Source organism: Salvelinus fontinalis, chromosome 10 (genome assembly GCF_029448725.1).
Source record: "Salvelinus fontinalis isolate EN_2023a chromosome 10, ASM2944872v1, whole genome shotgun sequence".
In the NCBI taxonomy this organism is placed as follows: Eukaryota; Metazoa; Chordata; class Actinopteri; order Salmoniformes; family Salmonidae; genus Salvelinus; species Salvelinus fontinalis.
In genome coordinates, this window is record NC_074674.1 from 21,732,765 (window position 1) to 21,745,348 (window position 12,584).

Sequence of the window (12,584 nt, forward strand, 5' to 3'; positions counted from 1 at the left end):
TCAATAGGCCAGCAGTTAGCAGCCAAACAGCCTTTCATCTGGTCACATTGGCAACACAGTACAAGAGACATCAAACTATTAATAGATTGCTATTTATCCGCAGAGGTGTAAAGTACTTTGGTAAAACTACTGTAAAGTACTACTTAAGTTGTTTTTTGGGGTATCTGTACTTTACGATTCATATTTTACTTCACTACATTCCTAAAGAAAATAATGTCAATTTTACGTACTCATCAAGAGAACATCCCTGGTCATCCCTACTGCCTCTGATCTGGAGGACTTACGAAACACAAATGCTTTGTTTGTAAATTATGTCGGAGAGTATAAAAACAACTACCTTATACACACAAGTGTAAAGGAATTAATAAGAATATGTACATAAAAATATATGGATAAGCGATGGCCGAACGGAATAGGCAAGATGCAGTAGATGGTATAGAGTACAGGATATACATATGAGATGAGTAATGTAAGGTATGTAAACATTATTTAAAGTTGCATTGTTTAAAGTGGTTAGTGATACATTTACGATGTCCAATTTTTTATTACTAAAGTGTCTAGAGATTGAGTCAGTATGTTGGCAGCAGCCACTCAATGTTAGTGATGGCTGTTTAACAGTCTGATGGCCGTTCAACAGTCTGATGGCCTTATGATAGAAGCTGTTTTTCAGTCTCTCGGTCCCAGCTTTGATGCACCTGTACTGACCTCGCCTTCTGGATGATAGCGGGGTGAACAGGCAGTGGCTTGGGTGGTTGTTGTCCTTGATGATCTTTTTGGCCTTCCTGTGACATCGGGTGGTGTAGGTGTCCTGGAGGGAAGGTAGTTTGCCCCCGGTGATGCGTTGTGCAGACCTCACTACCCTCTGGAGAGCCTTACGGTTGTGGGCGGAGCAGTTGCCATACCAGGCGGTGATACAGCCCGACAGGATGCTCTCGATTGTGCATCTGTAAAAGTTTGTGAGCGTTTTTGGTGACAAGCTGAATTTCTTCAGCCTCCTGAGGTTGAAGAGGAGCTGTTGCGCCTTCTTCACCACGCTGTCTGTGTGGGTGGACCATTTCAGTTTGTCCGTGATGTGTACGCCGAGGAACTTAAAACGTTCCACCTTCTCCACTACTGTCCCGTCGATGTGGATAGGGGGCTGCTCCCTCTGCTGTTTGCTGAAGTCCACGATAATCTCCTTTGTTTTGTTGACATTGAGTGTGAGGTTATTTTCCTGACACCACACTCCGAGGGCCCTCACCTCCTCCCTGTAGGCCGTCTCGTCGTTGTTGGTAATCAAGCGTACCACTGTAGTGTCATCTGCAAACTTGATGATTGAGTTGGAGGCATGCATGGCCACGCAGTCATGGGTGAACAGGGAGTACAGGAGGGGGCTGAGAACGCACCCTTGTGGGGCCCCAGTGTAGAGGATCAGCGGGGTGGAGATGTTGTTTCCTACCCTCAACACCTGGGGGCGGCCCGTCAGGAAGTCCAGGACCCAGTTGCACAGGGCGGGGTCGAGACCCAGGGTCTTGAGCTTAATGACGAGTTTGGAGGGTACTATGGTGTTAAATGATGAAAATAATCATGGCCTCTAAACCTTCAAGCTGCATTCTGGACCCTATTCCAACTAAACTACTGAAAGAGCTGCTTCCTGTGCTTGGCCCTCCTATGTTGAACATAATAAACGGCTCTCTATCCACCGGATGTGTTCCAAACTCACTAAAAGTGGCAGTAATAAAGCCTCTCTTGAAAAAGCCAAATTTTGACCCAGAAAATATAAAAAAAGTATCGGCCTATATATCTCCCATTCCTCTCAAAAAAAATTGAAAAAGCTGTTGCGCAGCAACTCACTGCCTACCTGAAGACAATCAATGTATACGGAATGCTTCAGTCTGGTTTTAGACCCCATCATAGCACTGAGACTGCACTTGTGAAGGTGGTAAATGACCTTTTAATGACGTCAGACCGAGGCTCTGCATCTGTCCTCGTGCTCCTAGACCTTAGTGCTGCTTTTGATACCATCGATCACCACATTCTTTTGGAGAGATTGGAAACCCAAATTGGTCTACACGGACAAGTTCTGGCCTGTTTTAGATCTTATCTTTCGGAAAGATATCAGTTTGTCTCTGTGAATGGTTTGTCCTCTGACAAATCAACTGTAAATTTCGGTGTTCCTCAAGGTTCAGTTTTAGGACCATAATATGCCTAATATGGCGGCTATATTTGTGTCTTGATTGGGCTCTGAGCACCGACTCAGATTATTGCATGGTTTGCTTTTTCCATAAAGCTTTTTTTAAATCTGACACAGCGGTTGCATTAAGGAGAAGTGCATCTAAAAGTCCATGCATAACTGTTGTATCTTTTAGCAATGTTTATTATGAGTATTCCTGTAAATTGATGTGGCTCTCTGCAAAATCAAAGGATGTTTTGTGACTTCTGAACGTAAAGCGCCAATGTAAACTCCGATTTCTGGATTAATATGAACTTTACCGAACAAAACATAGATGTATTGTGTAAAAAGAAGTTCTATGAGTGTCATCTGATGAAGATCATCAAAGGTTAGTGATTAATTTGATCTATATTTCTGCTTTTTGTGAATCCTCTCTTTGGCTAAAAAAATGTCTGTGTTATTCTGTAAATAGGCACTCACCTAACATAATCGTTTGGTTTGCTTTCGTCGTAAAGCTTTTTTGAAATCGGACACTGTGGCTGGATTTACAACAAGTGTATCTTTAAAATGCTGTAAAATACATGTATGTTTGAGGAATTTTAATTATGGGATTTCTGTTGTTTTGTATTTGGCGCCCTGCACTTTCACTGGCTGTTGAAGAGGTGGGACGCTAACGTCTCACGTACCCTAGAGAGGTTAAGTCTTTATTGAAGACTCATCTCTTCAGTAGGTCCTATGATTGAGTGTATGTTGAGCCCAGGAGTGTGAAGGTGAACAGAAAGGCACTGGAGCAACGAACCGCCCTTGCTGTCTCTGCCTAGCCGGTTCCCCTCTCTCCACTGGGATTCTCTGCCTCTAACCCTATTACATGGGCTGAGTCACTGGCTTACTGGTGCTCTTCCATGCCGTCCCTTGGAGGGGTGCGTCACTTGAGTGGGTTGAGTCACTGACGTGGTCTTCCTGTCTGGGTTGGCGCCCCACCCCTTGGGTTGTGCCGTGGCGGAGATCTTTGTGGGCTATACTCGGCCTTATCTCAGGATGGTAAGTTGGTGGTTGAAGATATCCCTCTAGTGGTGTGAGGGGTGTGCTTTGGCAAAGTGGGTGGGGTTATATCCTGCCTGTTTGTCCCTGTCCGGGGGTATCATCGGATGGGGCCACAGTGTCTCCTGACCCCTCCTGTCTAAGCCTCCAGTATTTATGCTGCAGTAGTTAATGTGTCGGGGGGCTAGGGTCAGTTTGTTATATCTGGAGGACTTCTCCTGTCTTATCCGGTGTCCTGTGTGAATTTAAGTATGCTCTCTCTAATTCTCAGTATTCTCTCAGTATTCTCTCTCTCTTTCTTTCTCTCTCTTGTAGGACCTGAGCCCTAGGACCATTGGTCAGGACTACCTGGCATGATGACTCCTTGCTGTCCCCAGTCCACATGGCCTTGCTGCTGCTCCAGTTTCTACTGTTCTACCTGCGGATATGGAACCCTGACCTGTTCACCGGACGTGCTAAAAAAGCCAACTGACATTTACTCCTGAGGTGCTGACTTGCTGCACCCTCGATAACTACTGTGATTATTATTATTTGACCATGCTGGTCATTTATGAACATTTGAACATCTTGGCCATGTTCTGTTATAATCTCCACCCGGCACAGCCAGAAGAGGACTGGCCACCCCTCATAGCCTGGTTCCTCTCTAGGTTTCTTCCTAGGTTTTGGCCTTTCTAGGGAGTTTTTACTAGCCACCGTGCTTCTACACCTGCATTGCTTGCTGTTTGGGGTTTTAGGCTGGGTTTCTGTACAGCACGTTGAGATATCAGCTGATGTACGAAGGGCTATATGAATAAATTTGATTTGATTTGATATATAAATCAATTTGATTTGAAATGCTGAGCTGTAGTCGATGAACAGCATTCTCACATAGGTATTCCTCTTGTCCAGATGGGTTAGGGTGTGCAGTGTGCAGTGTGCAGTGTGATTGCGTTTGCGTCGTCTGTGGATCTATTGGGGCGGTAAGCAAATTGGAGTGAGTCTAGGGTGTCAGGTAGGGTGGAGGTGATATGGTCCTTGACTAGTCTCTCAAAGCACTTCATGATGACGGAAGTGAGTGCTACGGGGCGATAGTCATTTATCTCAGTTACCTTAGCTTTCTTGGGAACAGGAACACTGGTGGCCCTCTTGAAGCATGTTGAATTAGTGTTTGTGTAATGGAAGGTACCAGGGAGAGATGGCTCAGGTTGAGAGAAACCTCGTTTTGGGGGGGCAAACCCTGGTTTCCTTACATTTAGAACAGTTTTCACAGCAGATACTGTCTACTGTGAATTATTAATTTCTTTCATACAAATTCTAACCTATTGACCCATTCCACACATCAGTTGTTTGTCATGAACATCCAGGAGGATGGACTTTGCTATAAAATACTGTGGCTTAGTCCTGGTGGTTGGGCTCTCCACGAATCACCTACGGGCAGGTCGTTGACAAGCTCCATTACTGCAGTAATTAAATAATTTTTTTGAAGAATTCTAAAAGTCTTTCCTTTCAGTAGAATAATTACCACGGCAATATTTCTGCAAATTATATTTACTTTTGATAATTAAGTATATTTAAAACCAAATACTTTTACTCAAGTAGTATTTTACTGGGTGACTCACTTTTACGTGAGTCATTTTCTATTTTAAGGTATATATCGATTTTTCCTCAAGTATCATTGGGTACTTTTTCCTCCGCTGTTTGTCTGTCTATTTCTGCTGCTTTTGTTGTTAGGGTCTCTATTGACGGGTTTGTTTGGGAAGGGAACAAAATGGAGACTTGTCTTGTGAATCTGAAAGTAACTTTTTCTTTCTTCTGTCTTATTGAGAATAGAGTGGAATTGAGTATAAGCTACCTGTAAGTGTAGCAATTCTAGTGAAATGGTAGTAGGTACCATTCCTCTGACAAGTAGTGGAAACCACCAGCTGGTGGCTATTGAAGAGAGGAGAGAAGAGTCTTTAAATCGACATGGAAATAAAAGACAGGTATTGTATTAGATAGAACATGTTGAGGATAAGTAGGTCTGGTAGAGTGGAGCTGCAGTAAGGTGAAGTCTATGATGCACACGCACGAACACACACGTGCACACAACACACACAGGCTTACGCACACGCACACACAGCTGAGTGTAAATCTATTGTGTTGCTCTGTACAAGTGAAACCCTGCTTTAGAAACAGTCCTATGATTTATGAATCCCCTGAGGTTAAAACAGGCTGTCTCAGATTCAATTACAGTTACTTTTAATGTAAACCCACCGGAGAGCCAGGACAGGCTATGAATAATCATGTGCAACAATCACCAGCTAATCGTGCAGAGAGTGTATTAGCTAAGAGCAAAGGGCATATATTCTGTCAAAGTCTCTATATATCATCTGGTTATTCATCTTTTTGCAGACCTTTTTTTTCCATTTTGCAAAAGTCTGTATGTAGTATCAATGTCTCTATTTTCTTGTTTACAGTTTTCTTCAAACGCTAACAAGCATCGGTCAATACTGAAGCCACTTTTTCAAAACTCGTCAGTCTGCATTACCAACATGCATCTTGGCCAAACAGCTAATCTCACCTCCAAAACTCACTCAAACCACCAAACACTTCATACATGTCTCAAAAAAAGATTGTTCGACCATAACACTGGCAACAGTTCTCACTCAGAAAGCATACGTTGTCACTCATAACACACTGACCTACAAAACACTAATAGGGAGCATTACATAAATGGTGGACTTCTCTTTGAAGTTTGAATGATTTTCACATGAATCAGTATTTCATTATAGAATAAGAATATCACCTTATCACTTTATTGACTGTAGTAAAGTATATGTAACAAGAATTAATCAGAATTGCAGCAATTTGTTTCAATAGCCTTTACTTGTTCTATATCATCGCAAATAGTAATTTACTTGTGAAAAATAAAAAAGTTTAAACAAAAAAATTCCAGAAATTCCAGGGCTGAAATAATAATTACAAAACAAAAACATCAACATGTATAGTATAGCACTCATACTGTACAGTACTGTGAGGGTTCTAGTTCTCATCAACATGTATAGTATAGCACTCATACTGTACAGTACTGTGAGGGTTCTAGTTCTCATCAACATGTATAGTATAATCACTCATACTGTACAGTACTGTGAGGGTTCTAGTTCTCATCAACATGTATAGTATAGCACTCATACTGTACAGTACTGTGAGGGTTCTAGTTCTCATCAACATGTATAGTATAATCACTCATACTGTACAGTACTGTGAGGGTTCTAGTTCTCATCAAAGTGTATAGTATAGCACTCATACTGTACAGTACTGTGAGGGTTCTAGTTCTCATCAACATGTATAGTATAATCACTCATACTGTACAGTACTGTGAGGATTCTAGTTCTCATCAACATGTATAGTATAATCACTCATACTGTACAGTACTGTGAGGGTTCTAGTTCTCATCAACATGTATAGTATAGCACTCATACTGTACAGTACTGTGAGGGTTCTAGTTCTCATCAACATGTATAGTATAATCACTAATACTGTACAGTACTGTGAGGGTTCTAGTTCTCATCAACATGTATAGTATAGCACTCATACTGTACAGTACTGTGAGGGTTCTAGTTCTCATCAACATGTATAGTATAATCACTCATACTGTACAGTACTGTGAGGGTTCTAGTTCTCATCAACATGTATAGTATAATCACTCATACTGTACAGTACTGTGAGGGTTCTAGTTCTCATCAACATGTAGAGTATAACACTCATACTGTACAGTAATGTGAGGGTTCTAGTTCTCATCAACATGTATAGTATAATCACTCATACTGTACAGTACTGTGAGGGTTCTAGTTCTCATCAACATGTATAGTATAATCACTCATACTGTACAGTACTGTGAGGGTTCTAGTTCTCATCAACATGTATAGTATAACACTCATACTGTACAGTACTGTGAGGGTTCTAGTTCTCATCAACATGTATAGTATAGCACTCATACTGTACAGTACTGTGAGGGTTCTAGTTCTCATCAACATGTATAGTATAATCACTCATACTGTACAGTACTGTGAGGGTTCTAGTTCTCATCAACATGTATAGTATAATCACTCATACTGTACAGTACTGTGAGGGTTCTAGTTCTCATCAACATGTAGAGTATAATCACTCATACTGTACAGTGCTGTGAGGGTTCTAGTTCTCATCAACATGTATAGTATAACACTCATACTGTACAGTACTGTGCGGGTTCTAGTTCTCATCAACATGTAGAGTATAACACTCATACTGTACAGTAATGTGAGGGTTCTAGTTCTCATCAACATGTATAGTATAACACTCATACTGTACAGTACTGTGAGGGTTCTAGTTCTCATCAACATGTATAGTATAACACTCATACTGTACAGTACTGTGAGGGTTCTAGTTCTCATCAACATGTATAGTAAAACACTCATACTGTACAGTACTGTGAGGGTTCTAGTTCTCATCAACATGTATAGTATAACACTCATACTGTACAGTACTGTGAGGGTTCTAGTTCTCATCAACATGTATAATATAACACTCATACTGTACAGTACTTTCAGGGTTCTAGTTCTCATCAACATGTATAGTATAATCACTCATACTGTACAGTACTGTGAGGGTTCTAGTTCTCATCAACATGTATAGTATAATCACTCATACTGTACAGTACTGTGAGGGTTCTAGTTCTCATCAACATGTATAGTATAATCGCTCATACTGTACAGTACTGTGAGGGTTCTAGTTCTCATCAACATGTAGAGTATAACACTCATACTGTACAGTAATGTGAGGGTTCTAGTTCTCATCAACATGTATAGTATAACACTCATACTGTACAGTACTGTGAGGGTTCTAGTTCTCATCAACATGTATAGTATAACACTCATACTGTACAGTACTGTGAGGGTTCTAGTTCTCATCAACATGTATAGTAAAACACTCATACTGTACAGTACTGTGAGGGTTCTAGTTCTCATCAACATGTATAGTATAACACTCATACTGTACAGTACTGTGAGGGTTCTAGTTCTCATCAACATGTATAATATAACACTCATACTGTACAGTACTTTCAGGGTTCTAGTTCTCATCAACATGTATAGTATAATCACTCATACTGTACAGTACTGTGAGGGTTCTAGTCCTCATCAACATGTAGTATAATCACTCATACTGTACAGTACTGTGAGGGTTCTAGTTCTCATCAACATGTATAGTATAATCACTCATACTGTACAGTACTGTGAGGGTTCTAGTTCTCATCAACATGTATAGTATAATCACTCATACTGTACAGTACTGTGAGGGTTCTAGTTCTCATCAACATGTATAGTATAATCACTCATACTGTACAGTACTGTGAGGGTTCTAGTTCTCATCAACATGTATAGTATAATACTCATACTGTACAGTACTGTGAGGGTTCTAGTTCTCATCAACATGTAGAGTATAATCACTAATACTGTACAGTACTGTGAGGGTTCTAGTTCTCATCAACATGTATAGTATAACACTCATATTGTACAGTACTGTGAGGGTTCTAGTTCTCATCAACATGTAGAGTATAATCACTAATACTGTACAGTACTGTGAGGGTTCTAGTTCTCATCAACATGTATAATATAATCACTCATACTGTACAGTACTGTGAGGGTTCTAGTTCTCATCAACATGTATAGTATAACACTCATACTGTACAGTACTGTGAGGGTTCTAGTTCTCATCAACCTGTTTAGTATAATCACTCATACTGTACAGTACTGTGAGGGTTCTAGTTCTCATCAACATGTATAGTAAAACACTCATACTGTACAGTACTGTGAGGGTTCTAGTTCTCATCAACATGTATAGTATAACACTCATACTGTACAGTACTGTGAGGGTCCTAGTTCTCATCAACATGTATAATATAACACTCATACTGTACAGTACTTTCAGGGTTCTAGTTCTCATCAACATGTATAGTATAATCACTCATACTGTACAGTACTGTGAGGGTTCTAGTTCTCATCAACATGTATAGTATAATCACTCATACTGTACAGTACTGTGAGGGTTCTAGTTCTCATCAACATGTATAGTATAATCGCTCATACTGTACAGTACTGTGAGGGTTCTAGTTCTCATCAACATGTAGAGTATAACACTCATACTGTACAGTAATGTGAGGGTTCTAGTTCTCATCAACATGTATAGTATAACACTCATACTGTACAGTACTGTGAGGGTTCTAGTTCTCATCAACATGTATAGTATAACACTCATACTGTACAGTACTGTGAGGGTTCTAGTTCTCATCAACATGTATAGTAAAACACTCATACTGTACAGTACTGTGAGGGTTCTAGTTCTCATCAACATGTATAGTATAACACTCATACTGTACAGTACTGTGAGGGTTCTAGTTCTCATCAACATGTATAATATAACACTCATACTGTACAGTACTTTCAGGGTTCTAGTTCTCATCAACATGTATAGTATAATCACTCATACTGTACAGTACTGTGAGGGTTCTAGTCCTCATCAACATGTAGTATAATCACTCATACTGTACAGTACTGTGAGGGTTCTAGTTCTCATCAACATGTATAGTATAATCACTCATACTGTACAGTACTGTGAGGGTTCTAGTTCTCATCAACATGTATAGTATAATCACTCATACTGTACAGTACGGTGAGGGTTCTAGTTCTCATCAACATGTATAGTATAATCACTCATACTGTACAGTACTGTGAGGGTTCTAGTTCTCAACAACATGTATAGTATAATCGCTCATACTGTACAGTACTGTGAGGGTTCTAGTTCTCATCAACATGTATAGTATAATCACTCATACTGTACAGTACTGTGAGGGTTCTAGTTCTCATCAACATGTATAGTATAATACTCATACTGTACAGTACTGTGAGGGTTCTAGTTCTCATCAACATGTATAGTATAATCACTCATACTGTACAGTACTGTGAGGGTTCTAGTTCTCATCAACATGTAGAGTATAATCACTAATACTGTACAGTACTGTGAGGGTTCTAGTTCTCATCAACATGTATAGTATAACACTCATATTGTACAGTACTGTGAGGGTTCTAGTTCTCATCAACATGTAGAGTATAATCACTAATACTGTACAGTACTGTGAGGGTTCTAGTTCTCATCAACATGTATAATATAATCACTCATACTGTACAGTACTGTGAGGGTTCTAGTTCTCATCAACATGTATAGTATAACACTCATACTGTACAGTACTGTGAGGGTTCTAGTTCTCATCAACCTGTTTAGTATAATCACTCATACTGTACAGTACTGTGAGGGTTCTAGTTCTCATCAACATGTAGTATAATCACTCATACTGTACAGTACTGTGAGGGTTCTAGTTCTCATCAACCTGTAGAGTATAATCACTAATACTGTACAGTACTGTGAGGGTTCTAGTTCTCATCAACATGTATAGTATAATCCCTCATACTGTACAGTATTGTGAGGGTTCTAGTTCTCATCAACCTGTAGAGTATAATCACGCATACTGTACAGTATTGTGAGGGTTCTAGTTCTCATCAACATGTATAGTATAATCAATCATACTGTACAGTACTGTGAGGGTTCTAGTTCTCATCAACATGTATAGTATAACACTCATACTGTACAGTACTGTGAGGGTTCTAGTTCTTATCAACATGTATAGTATAATCACTCATACTGTACAGTATTGTGAGGGTTCTAGTTCTCATCAACATGTATAGTATAATCACTCATACTGTACAGTACTGTGAGGGTTCTAGTTCTCATCAACCTGTAGAGTATAATCACTCATACTGTACAGTACTGTGAGGGTTCTAGTTCTCATCAACATGTATAATATAATCACTCATACTGTACAGTACTGTGAGGGTTCTAGTTCTCATCAACATGTATAGTATAATCACTCATACTGTACAGTACTGTGAGGGTTCTAGTTCTCTCTCTCTCCTGCATTTGGCCACAAGTTCTCATCAACATCACATCTTATGTCTTCTCTGGTGATGCATCTTGGAAAGTATCTTCTGGAATGTCTAATCCAACCCTAGCAGTCTTCAGGAGAAGTGTCTCCACACCCCGCATTCATGTTCAGTGAGGACATCTGGCCATGTGGATGGTGGTCATAAACCTTCCACCTCCACGCAGAGAAAAACTCCTCTATGGGGTTTAGGAAGGGGGAGAATGGAGGTCGGAATAGAACTGACATCCTGGGATGTGCAGCAAGCCAGTCTGACTGCAGTAGAGTGGTGGAATGCCACATTATCCCACACCACAATGAAGGTAGGGGAGTTTCTTGCCCCTCTCTCCTCAGCTGGCACAAGTTGATTATGCAGGTCATCCAGAAAAGAAATGAGCCTCTCTGAATTGTAGGGGCCAATGAGTGGTTTGTTTGTGTAACAGCAAACGGTCGTTGGACAGTGCTGCACACATGGGGATGTTAGTGCCTCTCTGGCCTGGGACATCCACGGTTGCTCTCTGTCCAATCACATTTCTTACCCTGCGGCGTGTTTTTGCCAGGTTGTAACCAGCTTCATCTACAAAGATGAATGTATGTGCAGTTTGCCTGGCTTCCATCTCCATTACTCTCTAAAATACAGTAAATCCAGTTTGACAGTACTTTACATTATGCATAGCTGTGTATGTACCCTGTTTGGTTATTGAACAGACATCTTACCTGGACATATTGATACTGGATTTCTTTCACACGTTCACCGTTTCTCTCAAAGGGTACAGTGTACAGCTGCTTAATCCTTATTTTATGTTTCTCTGGGACTCTGGCAATTATCGTTGTGCTGACCGTATTCACATTCCCAAAAGTGATACTGCCTGCCAGCACTCTGTCCTGAATTTCCCACAGTTTTATTTTATTGTTGCCAATTACCATGTCAACAATGGCAATTTCCTGCACATCTGATAATATTCTGCCTCTCCCTCCTGTTGGAGGCAACCTTTGGATCCTACTGAAAACACAAAACAATCAATATATTTCAAAATGTCAGTACATGTAAAAATGTGAACATAGTGTATTGTACTGTAATATGTAGTTCAATTATCATTAAAGGATGCACATCTCACCTGTTGTTTTGCTGGAAAATTCGTACTATTGATGCAACTGTTGAACGCTGCAGATTTGGTTGCACCCTTAAACCGGCCTCTCTCAAAGAGAGACCATGGTTTACAACATGGTCAATAATTGTGGCCCAGGGCCTCCCGGGTGGGGCAGTGGTCTAGGGCACTGCATCGCAGTGCTAGCTGCGCTACCAGAGTCTCTGGGTTCACGCCCAGGCTCTGTCGCAGCCGGCCGCGACCGGGAGGTCCGTGGGGCGACGCACAATTGGGCTAGCGTCGTCCGGGTTAGGGAGGGTTTGGCCGGTAGGGA

The 12,584-nt window shown here is 40.7% G+C and overlaps 1 protein-coding gene across 2 annotated transcripts in view; it reads right to left on the minus strand.

Moving 5' to 3' along the window:
- The window catches only part of LOC129863818 (synaptic vesicle glycoprotein 2C-like), a 78,801-nt gene that overhangs the window by 24,135 nt on the left and 42,082 nt on the right, over positions 1–12,584 (minus strand). The gene's annotated exons all lie outside the window — the stretch shown is intronic.